Here is a 15533-nt window from a genome sequence, read left to right as displayed (position 1 = left end):
TCTCTATGCCCCCTTTTCTGACAATAGTGGCAATTCACCAATTTTCCTTTACAGTCCTTCCCAGGGTGGTTATTGTTGCACCTCTTGCAGTGATACACTCTCTCGGATTTACTCCTATTGTTGTGCCCCTGACTGTTTCCTCCTCGAAAATTTCCATTTCCATTTTCATTCCTATTCTCATTCATATTCCTCTTGAAATTCCCTTGGTTTTCCTGGACATTAAACTCTTTTCTTTTCTCCCCAACAACATTTTTCGCGTCCCTTATGGACTGCAAACCGTAAATATGAACGGTTCTCTCATACACATTATCTAAAGAGGTAAAGATTTCTCCACCTAATCCCAACTGGAACTCATCGGTCAACCCTTGCTCAAACCTCTGAGCCTTTATCTCTTCTGTGGCCACAACTTCAGGTGCGATCCTCGACATCGCTATAAATTTGCTATAATATTCAGCGATGGTCATACTCCCCATCCCAAGGTTTATGAATTCCTGCGCTTTTCGTTTTGTTATAAAAGGAGGATAAAACTTTTCTCTCAATGCAACAACAAATGAGTCCCAATTAAATCCTTCAACAACACTTAGCTTAGTTCTATTTTCTTTCCACCATAGATCGGCCTCATCTTTTAGGTAAAGGACAGCTTGGCCTACTTTCATATTTTCAGGACAATTTACCGCCCAAAATAGTTTTTCAAACTCCCTAATCCAGCGTTCTAGGAAGGTCGGGTCTGCTTGCCCCTTGAAGTATGGTGGCTTAACTTTCGCAAACATTTCAAACATGTCCCCTGCAGAATCGGGGCGCTCAGTTCTTTCCTGGGCTAGTTTTTCCGCCAAGAGGCGAATAGCAGCAGCTAGGTCATTATTGTTGGCCATCCTAAAGCGCGACCTGTAAGTAATATATTCTATTTTACGTTCGAAACTTCACTTAACATTATCCTAGCAATGTAATATCACACCAGCATCCAGAATTCACATACATAAACAATCATTTATGAATGATATTCGCATACCGGACATTCAACTAAGAAACAAGGATCAAATTCAATCATCACAAATAATAAGGTAGAAAAAGAAGAAAACATTCCCTTTGCGTGCCCAAAATAAACTCTTGGTCCTTTGGATAATCAATGATCTAACTTTTATTCCTCAAAAGAATGAGTATAACAATCCCTAAATATTAACAACACACTTGTCCTCAAAATAAAATAAAAGTTCTATGATATAAACATAAACTATTGTTGGCGAATTATGGAATTCTCACATTGGAAACGAATACTTTAACTTTTATTGCTAATTCTATAAAGGTTTAATACATCCTTGAAAAGAATAAAGAATAACTCAAACTCTTATTGCCTTAACTTTAAACTGTTGTAGCTTTGCTACTTATTCTCCAAAACATTTAAGAACAAACTAACTATTACAACTTCAAATGTTTAAGGCATCTTGTCTATCTGTTCTTTCCTTGGAAATTTGTGAAGTGAAATCTAGATCCTCAGTATTCGTCGATCTTCTCAAAGGATCCTATGTTGGTGTACTTGGAAAGAAGCGTTTTATTCATGAAACAAACAACTTAAGATCTTACTAACGATTTCCCAACCAAAGCATAATCAGAATTCAATAAAACAATAAGTTTGGTGGAATCAAACAATTTCTATGCACATTTACATGCAACACTTAAACATTTAACACATGCACATCGCAATTAACTTCTTATGTTAGCAATTAACTACTAATGCACATATAATTCTATCCTATATGCCCTTTCCTATATTACCCATCTCTCATAATAAATCATAATAGGTCAAACATTGAAGAATTTAAAGAATAAAACAAGAACGATTAGTAAGAAAAGTTTATTAAACGAATTAATAATAAACGAATAAATAAAATAAAGAATATTTTTTTTTTTTTTTTAAAACGAATAATTAATAAGAAATTTTTATTAAACGAATAAATAATAAACGAATACATATTTATTAAGCGAATGAATATTAAACGAATAAATATACTTAAGGAATAAGATTTTTTTATTTTATTTTTTTCGAATATATTTAATTTAATTTCGAAAATAAAGAAAAACGTACTTAATTCACATAAACAAAAAGTTTCGAATAAATAAGTTAATTCCGAACTTAAATAAGAAATATTATATACTTTCAAACAAGATAAAAGGAAATCGGCCCCCCAAAAAAAAGTACCAATTTTTGAACACTATAATCCGTAGAAACTCGATTTTTAAGAAATTTATTTTGAATAACTAGATGGTTAGGCGCCTAGAAATTTATTAAAATAAAACCTTAGCTTCTAGATACCACTTTGTAACACCCCGACAATTCTCTCTTTTCTAAAATAATCTTTTAATATAAAACGTAGAGAATTATCAAGGCATTATCGCCCGTGTGAAAACGTAACGGCTTATTCAGAATTTTGCAGCGGAAAACATAAAACTAACTTTAGGTTTATAAATAATCGATTACAGATTTAGTCCCCAAAAATCAACCAACGAAAATAAGGAAATATAAATAGTACGACAAGTTTAAAGTCCCAATTAACAAACCCAAGTTAACTTAGCAAATCAAAACTAAATACAAGCTCTCTATTCCCGATCCCAATGATGCAACATCTTCAAACCTGCAGATGGACAATGCTTATTGATCCTTAGAGACTGCTCACCAAAGATTGGGTCATCACAGGATCAATAAGGCATAGCCATGATCAACATGCACAAGCAAAAGCACGTAATCAGCAAAGCTGAGTACTACATACTAAATCAATAATAATCCTAACATGATACTATTAAACGATCAATCCTAACATGACACTAATGAACATAAATAAGGGCAGACAAATCATGATAATCTGAAGACCATACTTAACTAGACTAGGCTAGACTGGACTAGACTTTTATAACAATAATATTATTTTAATTGAAATAGGCAATGGACCGAGTTTTCTAGCTAGACGAGGTACGGGCGCGACTCCGTAACCTCAGTGACCTGCGATATCGAGGAACGTTTGACTGAAAATAGGACGCGGTGATCAATCCGGTCCGAATGAAAGGCCATGGGCTACCACCATGAACCCCAACTCCTGTTTGTCCGTCACTTTAGACGTGCACAGTCTAAAGCTATTGCTACTCAGTTTCACTTTACATGATTTACAAATTAACACCCTGTTATGACTCGACAATCACATAAGGCATGCAACTCACATTTATTTATAACTGTTTTTATCTTGGAATTGAGTAAGTGATCACAAGGCATCAAACAGGATTCATTCCAATTAACTCCAATCTTTTCTTTAATACTGATCAACCCCTGAATATGGGTATAAGGTTTCAACTTACTAAATGAGGTCCTCCGCCCTCATAAAGTAGTGAAAAGCTAAAAAGGGAACAACAATTAACTGATCTGAATTATATACTAAATACTCTAGTGTTCCCAATCAAACATGTTTGCATCAATCTTCCATACTAACATGTTATAATCCTCAAAATGCAATAAAGGTTTAATATGTTCATCCAACAGTATCAAACATGCAATTTCAACCTGACTAAGTTCATCCACAACATTAACATAACCAAGTTCATCAATAATTCAACATGGTTTCAACAATTAGCACACATTCCAAGCACACAGGTATGTACGTACCTTGTGTAAACAAACTGATAGGCCACTTTAACACTTTCAAAAGTCGTCTAAAGAGAATTCTCTACCTAAACAACCAACAAGTAATCTCAATCAATTTCTAATAATTGACAACCACAATAAAGCATCCCAAATGCATCCTAAACATATTTAGAACTTTCCTAAATATCAAAACTTGAGCATTTGCTTTCCTAGCATCATAATTATTGAACTAGTGATTGAAATTCGTTGAAAACTTTTTGCAAACATCGTACTCTAAATTTTCAGCAATGTAAATTCATTTAAAAACTTCACCATGGTCAATCTACGTTCCTAGTATCTCAACACAACCAATTCAATGATCCATACTCAACCTATCATGATTAATAATCATAAAAACCTTGAATTTCATACTTTAAACAACCAAAAACCAATATCTCAATGTAATTAGATAATCTGAAAATTAATAACTTTATTATGAAATTCATAAAATCTTAAATTTATAATTTAAATCACAAAACCCATAACTTTAATTCAAGAAAACATAATTCAAATTTATAAATCATGATTAAGCCCTAACTTAATTTTAATTAATTAAAACTGAGAATTAATTCGTTTTTAATCTCAACATCAAATCTGAAAATCATATTCACCATAAAAATTATAAATTTAACTTAAGAATATAATCTAAATTAACAAGCTTTAATTTAAAATAATTAGTTACTTAGGGCTTAAGAAAGTAACCAATTCAAGAGGGGGAGAAGGGAGCTGGCCGGCGGACGGTGATGGCTCGCGGCAGGGTTGGAAACGGCGGCTGTGCGCGGTGGTCGTGGCCTGGGTCACGGTTTGCTGCGCGAAACATCGAGCCATGAGAGAAAGAACGAAAATAAAGGAAATAGAAGAAAAGGAGGAAGGAGGAGAAGCTTGAAGAAGAAGAAGAAGTTACCGCGGTAGTGGTGGTCGTGGGTCACTGTCGCGGTGGTGCGGCGGCTGGCGGAGCAGTGAAGGCGGGAGGCAATGGCTGAATTATACGTGAGGTTGAAGAAGGAGGGTTTCCTTCTTTTTTTTTTTTTTTTTGCTCTCCTTCTTTTGGTTTCACGTGAGACTAGAGGGGAGAAGGGAGTATTTTGTTGGGTTTATTGGTTTGGGCTTTGCCTAATTGGGCTAGGAGTAGGATTTAGGTTGATGAATCCAAAATGTTTAGTACTTGTTTTCTAATTTCAATCGAACGTGATTTCAAAATCCGAATTTGTTTTAACGTAAAATTCAAAAATAAATTTTGATTTCATAAATCATTTAAAATATTCAAAATGTAATAACATAATTATATTTTAATTACATATTCATTTCTAAAATTCGTAAATTACATTTAAATATTTTAAATATACGTTAGAATATATAAATAAAATATAATAAAATTACGGGGGATTACAATAAATGTATCTATTTATGTTAGGACCTCCTAATTATTTTTGGGAGTTACCAAAATACTTTTGGAATTCCAGTTTATTCATTAGGAGTTACTGAATTGGGAATCATAAAGACTTAATTGACTTTGGAAGTAAGAGAATCAAGAGAGCGAGTGTTGCCAAATATCGATAATTTCGGACACTCTATTTACTTATTTGCGTTACCGTTTTCATGAAATTATATAAGCAAACAAACCCCTTTGGGTCGTGTTAGATAAATTAACAGGGTTTAATGTATCGAACGAATCAAATACCGGCAAATTCGTCACGACATGGTTTATGAATTATTTTAAGCATTTCCTTATCTAATGCGACCCTTTAATTATAAATAAATCTATATATATTTATGTTAGGACCTAATTATTTTTTGGAGTTACCAAATTCTTTTGGAATTCCACTTTACTAATTAGGAGTTACTGAATTGGGAATCATAAAGATTTAATTAACTTTGGAAATAAGAGAATCAAGAGAGCGAGTGTTGCCAAATATCGGTAATTTCGGACACTCTATTTACTTATTTGCGTTACCGTTTTCATGAAATTATATAAGCAAACAAACCCCTTTGTGACCGTGTTAGATAAATTAACAGGGTTTGATGTATCGAACGAATCAAATACCGGCAAATTCGTCACGACATTGGTTATTTATTATTTTAAACAATTTCTTTATCCAATGCGACCCTTAATCTATTAATAAATATATCTATTAATGTTAGGACCTCCTAATTATTTTTTGGAGTTACCAAATTATTTTGGAATTCCACTTTACTAATTAGGAGTTACTGAATTGGGAATCATAAAGATTTAATTAACTTTGGAAGTAAGAGAATCAAGAGAGCGAGTGTTGCCAAATATCGGTAATTTCGGACACTCTATTTACTTATTTGCGTTACCGTTTTCATGAAATTATATAAGCAAACAAACCCTTTTGGGTCGTGTTAGATAAATTAACAGGGTTTAATGTATCGAATGAATCAAATACTGGCTGGTTCGTCACGGTATTACTTATTTATTATTTTAAGGAATTCCTTATCTAATGCGACCCTTAATATATTAATAAATATATCTATTTATGTTAGGACCTCCTAATTATTTTTTGGAGTTACCAAATACTTTTGGAATTCCACTTTATTAATTAGGAGTTACTGATTAGGGAATAGTAAAGATTTAATTAACTTTGGAAATAAGAGAATCAAGAGAGCGAGTGTTGCCAAATATCGGTAATTTCGGACACTCTATTTACTTATTTGCGCTACCGTTTTCATGAAATTATATAAGCAAACAAACCCCTTTGGGTCGTGTTAGATAAATTAACAGGGTTTAATGTATCGAACGAATCAAATACCGGCAAGTTCGTCACGACATTGGTTATTTATTATTTTAAACAATTTCCTTATCCAATGCGACCCTTAATTAATTAGGAGTTACTGAATTGGTAAACATAAAGACTTAATTGACTTTGGAAGTAAGATAATCAAGAGAGCGAGTGTTGCCAAATATCGGTAATTTCGGACACTCTATTTACTTATTTGCGTTACCGTTTTCATGAAATTATATAAGAAAACAAACCCCTTTGGGTCGTGTTAGATAAATTAACAGGGTTTAATGTATCGAAAGAATCAAATAACGGCTAGTTTGTCACGGCATTGTTTATTTATTATTTTAAGCATTTTCTTATCTAAGGCGACCCTTTATCTATTAATAAATCTATATATATTTATGTTAAGACCTCCTAATTATTTTTTGGAGTTATCAAATACTTTTGGAATTCCACTTTATTAATTAGAAGTTACTGATTAGGGAATAGTAAAGACCTAATTAACTTTGGGTCGTGTTAGATAAATTAACAGGATTTAATATATTGAACGAATCAAATACCGACAAGTTCGTCACAACATGGTTTATTTATTATTTTAAGCATTTCCTTATCTAATGCGACCCTTAATCTATTAATAAATATATCTATTTATGTTAAGACCTCCTAATTATTTTTTGGAGTTACCAAATACTTTTGTAATTCCAGTTTATTAATTAGGAGTTACTGAATTGTGAATCATAAAGACTTAATTAACTTTGGAAATAAGAGAATCAAGAGAGCGAGTGTTGCCAAATATCGGTAATTTCGGACACTCTATTTACTTTTTTGCGTTACCGTTCACATGAAATTATATAAGAAAACTAACCCTCTTGGGTCGTGTTAGATAAATTAACAGGATTTAATGTATCGAACGAATCAAATACCGGCAAGTTCGTCACGACATGGTTTATTTATTATTTTAAGCATTTCCTTATTTAATGCGACCCTCAGTCTATAAATAAATCTATATATATTTATGTTAAGACCTCCTAATTATATTTTGGAGTTACCAAATACTTTTGGAATTCCACTTTATTAATTATGAGTTACTGATTAGGGAATAGTAAAGACCTAATTAACTTTGGGTCGTGTTAGATAAATTAACAGGATTTAATGTATCGAACGAATCAAATACCTGCAAGTTCGTCAAGACATTGTTTATTTATTATTTTAAGCATTTCCTTATCTAATGCGACCCTTTAATTGTAAATAAATCTATATGTATTTATGTTAGGACCTCCTAATTATTTTTTGGAGTTACCAAATACTTTTGGAATTCCAGTTTATTAATTAGGAGTTACTGAATTGGGAATCATAAAGACTTAATTAACTTTGGAAATAAGAGAATCAAGAGAGCGAGTGTTGCCAAATATCGGTAATTTCGGACACTCTATTTACTTATTTGCGTTACCGTTCACATGAAATTATATAAGAAAACAAACCCCCTTGGGTCGTGTTAGATAACATAACAGGATTTAATGTATCGAACGAATCAAATACCGGCAAGTTCGTCACGACATGGTTTATTTATTATTTTAAGCATTTCCTTATCTAATGCGACCCTTAATCTATTAATAAATATATCTATTTATGTTAGGACCTCTGTGAGGTGGTCGAAAAAGCGCGAGGCTAATGCGTGACCTTGTCCCTCGTGGGTGTGACGATTCTTTTTATTCAATCAAGTGTAATTGGATTTCCTGTGAGTATACGCCCAATTGACTAGTAATATAGGAGTCGCCATTCAGTTTTTAACGACAATGAGAAAAACTAACAAAACCCGGTTATCGTGACATAAAGGGAGTGCAATTATGTTTGACCACGACGGCCGTAGGTTCCCTTGTGATCCCTTGTGTGGGGATCTCTCAATATACACCCGCAAGGTAGAGATTGAGGGTTCGGGGGACTGTAACTACCGAGAGGAGTAATTCGCTCGTCGATAACTCCAGAGGCAGGATATCCTTACTAACTCAGCATAAATAATTGAAGGGACATGCGTTAACTATTAAACTAATCTGAATTGATTTTAGCAATATGCAACATATAACACTAATTCGATCGTGATTATCTAATTTAAATAACATTAAGGGACCTAGCATGATAATCCGATTTCCCAAAAATATTATATTTGTTAGGCGTGATAGAACATTCAAATTAGGTTAGTTTAACAGTTCATAAAAAGGGCGAGGAAAGCGGTTAAATCATCGAAAAGGGACACATTACGACGCACCCTTGAGAGGTGCGTCACGGTTCTCAGAAAACTAACCACTTTGACTTTGCTATTTCTCCTTTTTATTTAACGAATCTCGATTATGGGACAGGATACGTTCTGTTCGATTTATGGATCGATTGCGACAGAACGCGTGAACAGTTTCGCAGCGAGAGGCTTAGGCTAAGGGGTTTAGAGTCAATACTCAGAATATATTATGTGTTGTTGTGTGTCGTTTCACGTCGAAACTAGGGACCTATTTATAAAGAAGAGTTCGTGGAAAGATAGAATTGCAGGGTTCTAATCCATAAAGAATTAGGAAAAAACACGTCCCATGTAATTTCGGCGCCCAGCTCTGGGCGTCAAAGATTTCGGCCCCCAGGGCTGGGCGTTGAAAATAGAGATCCATGTAATTTCAGCGCCCAGGGCTGGGCGTCAAAGATTTCGGCGCCCAGCTCTGGGCGTTGAAAGTGATGTCTGGGCCGAATTCTTTGTCAGATTCGGATTCCTGAAATCCGTAGAGTTTGAGATTAATTCGAGTCTTTTAGCGCGTATCAATTTTGTGACGGAATGCGTCTGGGCCCGTTACGAACTCTAGGCTCGTTAGGATTTCAATTAATACGTAACTCTTATTTCCGAATCATATTAGGAATAGGATTCTCGCAGTTTTCTATCTCATTTAGGACTTATGTTGGAGTGCAACACCTAATTCTGACAGGTTTCTATCTTTTATGATTTGCCACTTTTAGAAGCTACCTTTTACGGCAGTTACTATTTTTAGCAGGTTTTCATGAATAGCAGGTTTCGGGTGAAATGAAATGGGGAATCGAGATTCGTTTATTTTATAGGAGATGCGTTGTCAAGTGGAGTTTTTATGCTTTCATCATCGAACCTTTCCCTTGCGGGAATGGGGACAAGAGTAGGTGTCTACAGTTAGCCCCCACTTTGACTGAGTCTTGGAGTAAGACGATGGTCAAAGTATTAGACGGAGTGCGTCACACAAGCCATGGTGTATGTGACCTGTTTTGCGAGGGTCTCACGAGCCCCCGAGTGATACCATTTGACTTAAGGGTCATCACTTGAAGTGTCGACATATCCCTCACGTGTCATTGGGATTTGTCAACTGATAGTATAGAAACTTCCTCACTTTGTCATTGGAAGGATCTAAAGATGCGTAGAAACTCCCTCACTTTGTCATTGGGAGTAACTACAGATGTTTTCGAAATTAAAGCTGTAAAGTGTAATTGGGCCTGGCCAAGCCCAATCACGAGGTAAAACGTTTTTAAAGATTCTCATTTTCAGGGCTAGCTAAACGAGAAAACCCCCTTGTTTTTATAGGACGTAAAACGAAGGAAAATCCAACACATCGCTCTTTTTTGGAAAAACGAAAAACCAATCCTTTAATTTTTGGAAAAAGGGAAAACCAATAAAAGTTATCGCTGCAGCGACTAAGGACCTGCGCTGTTAGTGACGCAGACCCCGCCCGCTGAAGGTGGGCGAGCCTGTCCGCTGAGGGTGGACCCCCCGTCCGATAGAAGTGGACGAATCTGTTTTGATGTTTTTTTTTTAAATAAGGACCTACGCGGTTTGTGACGTAGACCCCGCCGGCTGAAGATGGCGAACCTGTCCGCTGAGGGTGGACTCCCCGTCCGATAGAAGTGGACGAATCTGTTTTGAAATTTTATTTTGTTGTTTTTTTTTTGAAAATAAGGACCTACGTGGTTTGCGCCGTAGACCCCGCCGGCGGAAGATGGCGAGCCTATTTTAAATTTGAAGACTTTATTTTTTGTCGAAAACTGAGGACCTGCGCGGCTTAGAGACGCAGACCCCGCCCGCTGAGGGTGGGCGAGCCCATTTTGAATTTTTTATTTTCTCTATGTAGAAGGGCTTTTGTGATTACAACCTGTTGGTGGGTCGTAATATTTTTAGATGTGTCCTATAAGTGGGTCCACACTGTGTATATTTTTGTTTAACAATATATTTTTTGAGATATCCACACATGACATGGTGCATGGCGCAGTCCGGGAATGTGATTTTGATCGCGCGCTCCTCGTTGGAGTCTATTTTTTTTCGTGAGCCCCCAAGAACTGGGGCTCGTCGGTTGTTTTTCGCATCTTGTAATCATGTTTGGGGTCATGCTCGTATGTGCGAGCGACCTTTGTAGTGGTGTGCTACTTTGACAAAGTCGTGAGGTGCGACTTTCAGCAATTTTCAAGTCGAATGAGTATGGCAGGGCCCACTAGAAGTTAGGGCCTTTTTTGAGCATGGGTACATTTTTGGCGCCCAGGCCTGGGCGTTGAAATAATTCACGCCCAGGCGGGGCGTTGAAAGTGTTGTTCGGGCTGGTCTTTTGATGACACAGTTGGCCTCTTGTTCATTCGTTTATTTCACTTGGAAGTTCTATGTATTCTCTTTTCTTTTGTTTTTTTCTTTGTTTTTAGAACGTGATGATTTTCTTTGAGAAGCCGTAGCCGATTGGTGGACTACGGTGCTTGTCGCTTTGGGGCGATTATTTTAAGGAACTGTTGCTCTTAAGGTGTACAGTTATTGCAATAGTTGGGCGAGTCTATATGGCCCGAGGAACATACCTTGAGGCGTAACACTTTGACCGCTCTTTTTGTTGTATATTTTTCCTTTTGAACGTGTTCGTGAATGTTCGATACTTAGAATGATGATATGTATGTGCGAACGAGCGTTCATAGAATGGCCGTTGTGTGCGGTCCATTAATCAGTTTGCTTGAATTGTTTCATTTTTTTTGAGCAACAACTGATTTTGAATAGTTTGCTTAGAAGCTTGATAGGGTTCAGGCCCATTCATGAAGTGGGCTCAAACATCGTGCCCTTTCGTTTGTTCAAACATTTGCTTCGAGATTTTTTTTATTTTGCTATGGTTGTTTCGTGGCTTGGAGCCCCCAAGTGTGCACATTGGGATGCTTCCTCTTGGCGTACAATTTTTGTAGGTTCTTTTGAGAAAGATGCCTTGGGGTTCCGCTCGAGTAGGTGCGAGCTATCCCTTCCGTGGTAGGTAATGTTTTGCTACCTTTAATCCTTAACGTAGAAGTCGTGTGGCTTGCATTTGGGCGATAAGTAGTCTTTGCCTCTTATTCTTGGTCGTGCTTGCATTAGTGCAATGTGCCTTACCTTTTTTAGACTTGTACTGTGGGATTATGGTGCAACGTAGGCTTGTGTGGCATAACGACGTGTCTTAGAACATTCCTCCAAGTGTTGGGATATCATTATTTGGAGTACTTCATCGTGCTGAATCGTTCAGGTGCTCGAACAAGTGTAGCACCTTCTGCGTGGGTTTGCACGGCTTATTACTTCGTTCGATGCGATGATTCATAGGTGTTTCTTTCTTATTTTTGTATCTGGGCAAAACTTGGCTAGCAGAAAGAATCAGCGCCTAGGCTGGGGCGTTAAAGATATCGGCGCCCAGCTCTGGGCGTTGAAATTGATTTCTGGGTATATTTTGATGATTTTTTTTTCTTTCGCTTTTGCTTTGGAACGAGGTAGACTGTGTAACGGGCGCTTGTAGGGCGAGCGTTATGTGCAGTAGCTTGATCGGAGTTTTGGTGACTCGCGATTTTCAGTTACCCTTGTTAGTGGGGTGACTTTATATATTCTAAGTAGTGCTCTAGAATTTGGGAGGAGTTGTAGCCATTCTAAGGTTAGTTTTACACGATCAAATCTTAGGATTGTGCCCCTATGATCTATGTATAGCATTAGCGTCGAGAATTTGCGATAAAATCGTCATTTCGAGCATTTTTAGAGTGTTTTTCTCAAGCCCCCAATTGTAGCTACGGGATTGGCTTGGTGCTATAATGCTTTGCATACATCTTTATGCATTCATGGTGACACGGATCATGAATAGTTTGAACCAGACTCGTTTAGTGCGAGGTACGTTCGAGTAGTGATTTTGCTACTTCTCTTGTAAATGTCGTATTGTGCGACATTGCCATGGTCAAGGTAGTCACATGTCGAAGTGTGCCTTGACCAATAGCTAGGTGCCTTTCTTTACCCATAATCATATTTAGAAATCTTTTGACTCACTTGAAATACCGAGACAAACGTATACTTAGATTAAACCAACGACTCTTTATTATGTTCGAAGAAGTCTTTAAAAATCATTTGAAAATTATTTAAAATCCAAGTCCTACTGTGTACAATCCGAGGTGTCCTAAGTAGGTTGACTTATAGAAGGGTTCGTACAGGATCACATGAGTGAATCAAAATACTGTTACGATTTTTGGAATGCTGTCTAAGGATTTGCTGGAAGCCAGGGTGCAGGCGTCAAGATATTACTTGTGCCCGTTTGGCATATGCTTTAGGCTTTTAGGGCCATCTTTTCCAGAATTGCGGGAATATAAACCTTTTTCAAATTGACTTAGATTTACTTGGTGTATGTCTGCACAAAAGGTCAAGGTATACTTAGTTCTTTCCCTTGCTCTTTCAGTTCAATTTTTAGCCCCCAATTGCTATCATGTCTTCCCATTAAGGATGTTTTTAGATTTCGATTTTAGATGCCCGTGTCATATGTCTGAGTAGGGTGAGCCTTGGTTAAGTGCCAAGTCCTTATTGACAATGTCTGATTTTTTTTTTCCCAAAGGGGATTCGCAAGCATTTGAATTACCGTGAACGGGTGCCCTGAGTTCGAAGGAACGATGGGGCGATGCCGTAGAACAATTTTTTTTTTATTGCAAGCTTACTGCCTTTACTACTTGTCGGCGACTATGACTGTGTCTAGTGGTGAAAGAAGGTCTTTAAGCGAACGACTATGTCTAGTGGTGAAAGAAAGTCTTTAAGTGAGTTAGTTCGCTTTTAGGGAGGGTCAAGTTGAGTATTTTTAGAGGTCATGGATGCTTGCGCTAGCCCCCATTCAATTGAGGCAAAGCGGTCTTTTGAGTCTTGGCTAAGTGCCTAGGAGTGTGAGTGCTCCTTCTAGCAAGGGTACGTGCCTTTATTATTTTTCGATGTGTGCTCATTAATTTTGGCATCTTGATGACTTGGATTCTTCCTTTGACTTAAATTTTTTCTTTCGACTTGGATTGCAAGTAATTAAATTTCAATAAGGGACTTCTATTTTTTATTCTTGTTTTTCTATAGGCTTTAATATTTTTGCAAATTGGTTGGACCGAATCATAGATTGCCTACGTATCCGCTTTAAATAGATTTAATTTGGAATCAGGTCTTGCGTAGTTCTTAGCCTAGAAAATGGTTTCTTAGAATGCCGATTTTAAACAAGTATGTTCCGAGGTGGAAACATATTATTTGAAATGGTAGAATAAGTGAAGTTTATTATTTATTTTAATCTGCTGCCTTGCCGTAAGCCAAAAATTTGTTTTATATATTTTTTTGAGTACATGTATTTTTTGGTGGTATGTATATCTGAATACGTGTTGTACCCCCCAAGTATTCGTTATTTTTCCGTGCATGTGCGGGTAAAATGACGAGCACTTCTGGACAAAATTTGGCAGGCAGAGGGAATCAGCGCCCAGGCCTGGGCGCTAAAGATTTCGGCGCCCAGCTGTGGGCGCTGAAAATAATTTCTGGGCGGATCTTTTTTTTTTTGGTGCGCTAAATGCTCCTTTTTCTTTTAGACTAACTTTAGAGGCGCTTTGCAAAGTTTCTTTTTTATTATTTATTATTTTTTTTTTTTTTTACGTTAAGCGTAGAATGTACTTTTCATTTGTCTTTTTTTTTATATATTGGTGACTCAAGACGGCTTGAAAGATGGGTTGAATGAGATAGGGTAATTTGTGTAGGTATTGGTCAAGCATGAGGATCACATCTACTATGACTCACAATTTGCAGCCTCAAGCTAGTGTCACGAGTTTACATCAACCAAGGCCAATGAGTAGCATGGGGACGGCTCAAGGGTATATCAACAGGATGTATCCAAACAAGCTATATGGTTATTACGCTAATGGTGGCGTAAGAGCAGGCTTTGGAAATAATGGGCATGACGCAAGTGTCAATGGCCGTGCGTGGTTTGCAGTTGACGACAAGTTCAAGAACAAGAGTCGAGGTAGTGGTTTCTTGGGTTATGGCAATGAGAGCATGGACGGGTTAAATGAGCTGAACAGGGACCCCAGAGCGAAGGCGTCTAAGAGCATAAGGATTAGAAAGGGTAGACATCGTAGAATTTTATGATTTGGATTGGTTGACTCAATTCTTTTCTTGGGTAAATGTTGCACTTTGGGAGGTACGGGCTAAGTATGTCATGGCTCGCTGTTTTTGCTCTCCCTTTTCCCTTTCTTTTTAAGTATTTCATGGCTTTCTCTTTTCGCTCTCCCTTTTCTCTTTCCATTTTTCTTTTTGCTCGGGATTTCTCCCCAACATGAATCCTTCAATCAATTTTTTTTATTTGGGCTAAAAGGTAGATGGTTGTGGTCTTTGAGTCACGAGGCGAGACTGAATGAGCCTCGTTTTGTAGGCCTATAGTGGACCTCTAATTTTAGTAGGCCTAGGGTGGACCTTTAAATTGTCTTACTTTGCAAGCGTATTTAGTCGTTTCTTAAAATGTGCAAATAGCGTAGATTCAAAACGTTGTTTTACCTTATTGAATTTTAACGAAAGAATTACATCGAAAGTAATTTTTTGTTTCTTTTCAGATTCCAGTTTTCGGGATTTAATTGGGAGTTGTGATTTAGACTCGAACTTTCATTAATTTTTCTGATTATAACCCGTGTTGGAATACAAGGAGGTGGCCTAGACTCAAAATAATGACGTGGCGTAAGCCTATAATACTTGACCAAGAAACTCTCAGACTTAGGCTAATTGGACCATAACTTTCGTTGGTCGACACTTTAGATTTTAACCCTTGGGTGTTCATTTGTCATGCGCCATTTTGTTTAATGTTGGCAAGGTAGTTAGTTGG

The 15533-nt window shown here is 36.8% G+C and overlaps 1 long non-coding RNA gene across 1 annotated transcript; it reads right to left on the bottom strand.

Moving 5' to 3' along the window:
• Positions 1-2397: 2397 nt before the first annotated feature.
• On the bottom strand, positions 2398-4710 carry LOC130460972 (uncharacterized). Its single transcript, XR_008921221.1, has 4 exons — positions 4572-4710; positions 4370-4474; positions 3650-3714; positions 2398-2664 (listed from the first exon to the last, which is right to left on the bottom strand). It is a non-coding gene; the product is annotated as an uncharacterized lncRNA (long non-coding RNA).
• Positions 4711-15533: the final 10823 nt, after the last annotated feature.

This window comes from Spinacia oleracea, chromosome 5 (assembly GCF_020520425.1).
Source record: "Spinacia oleracea cultivar Varoflay chromosome 5, BTI_SOV_V1, whole genome shotgun sequence".
NCBI lineage: Eukaryota > Viridiplantae > Streptophyta > Magnoliopsida > Caryophyllales > Amaranthaceae > Spinacia > Spinacia oleracea.
This window is presented reverse-complemented; position numbering and strand designations above follow the sequence as displayed.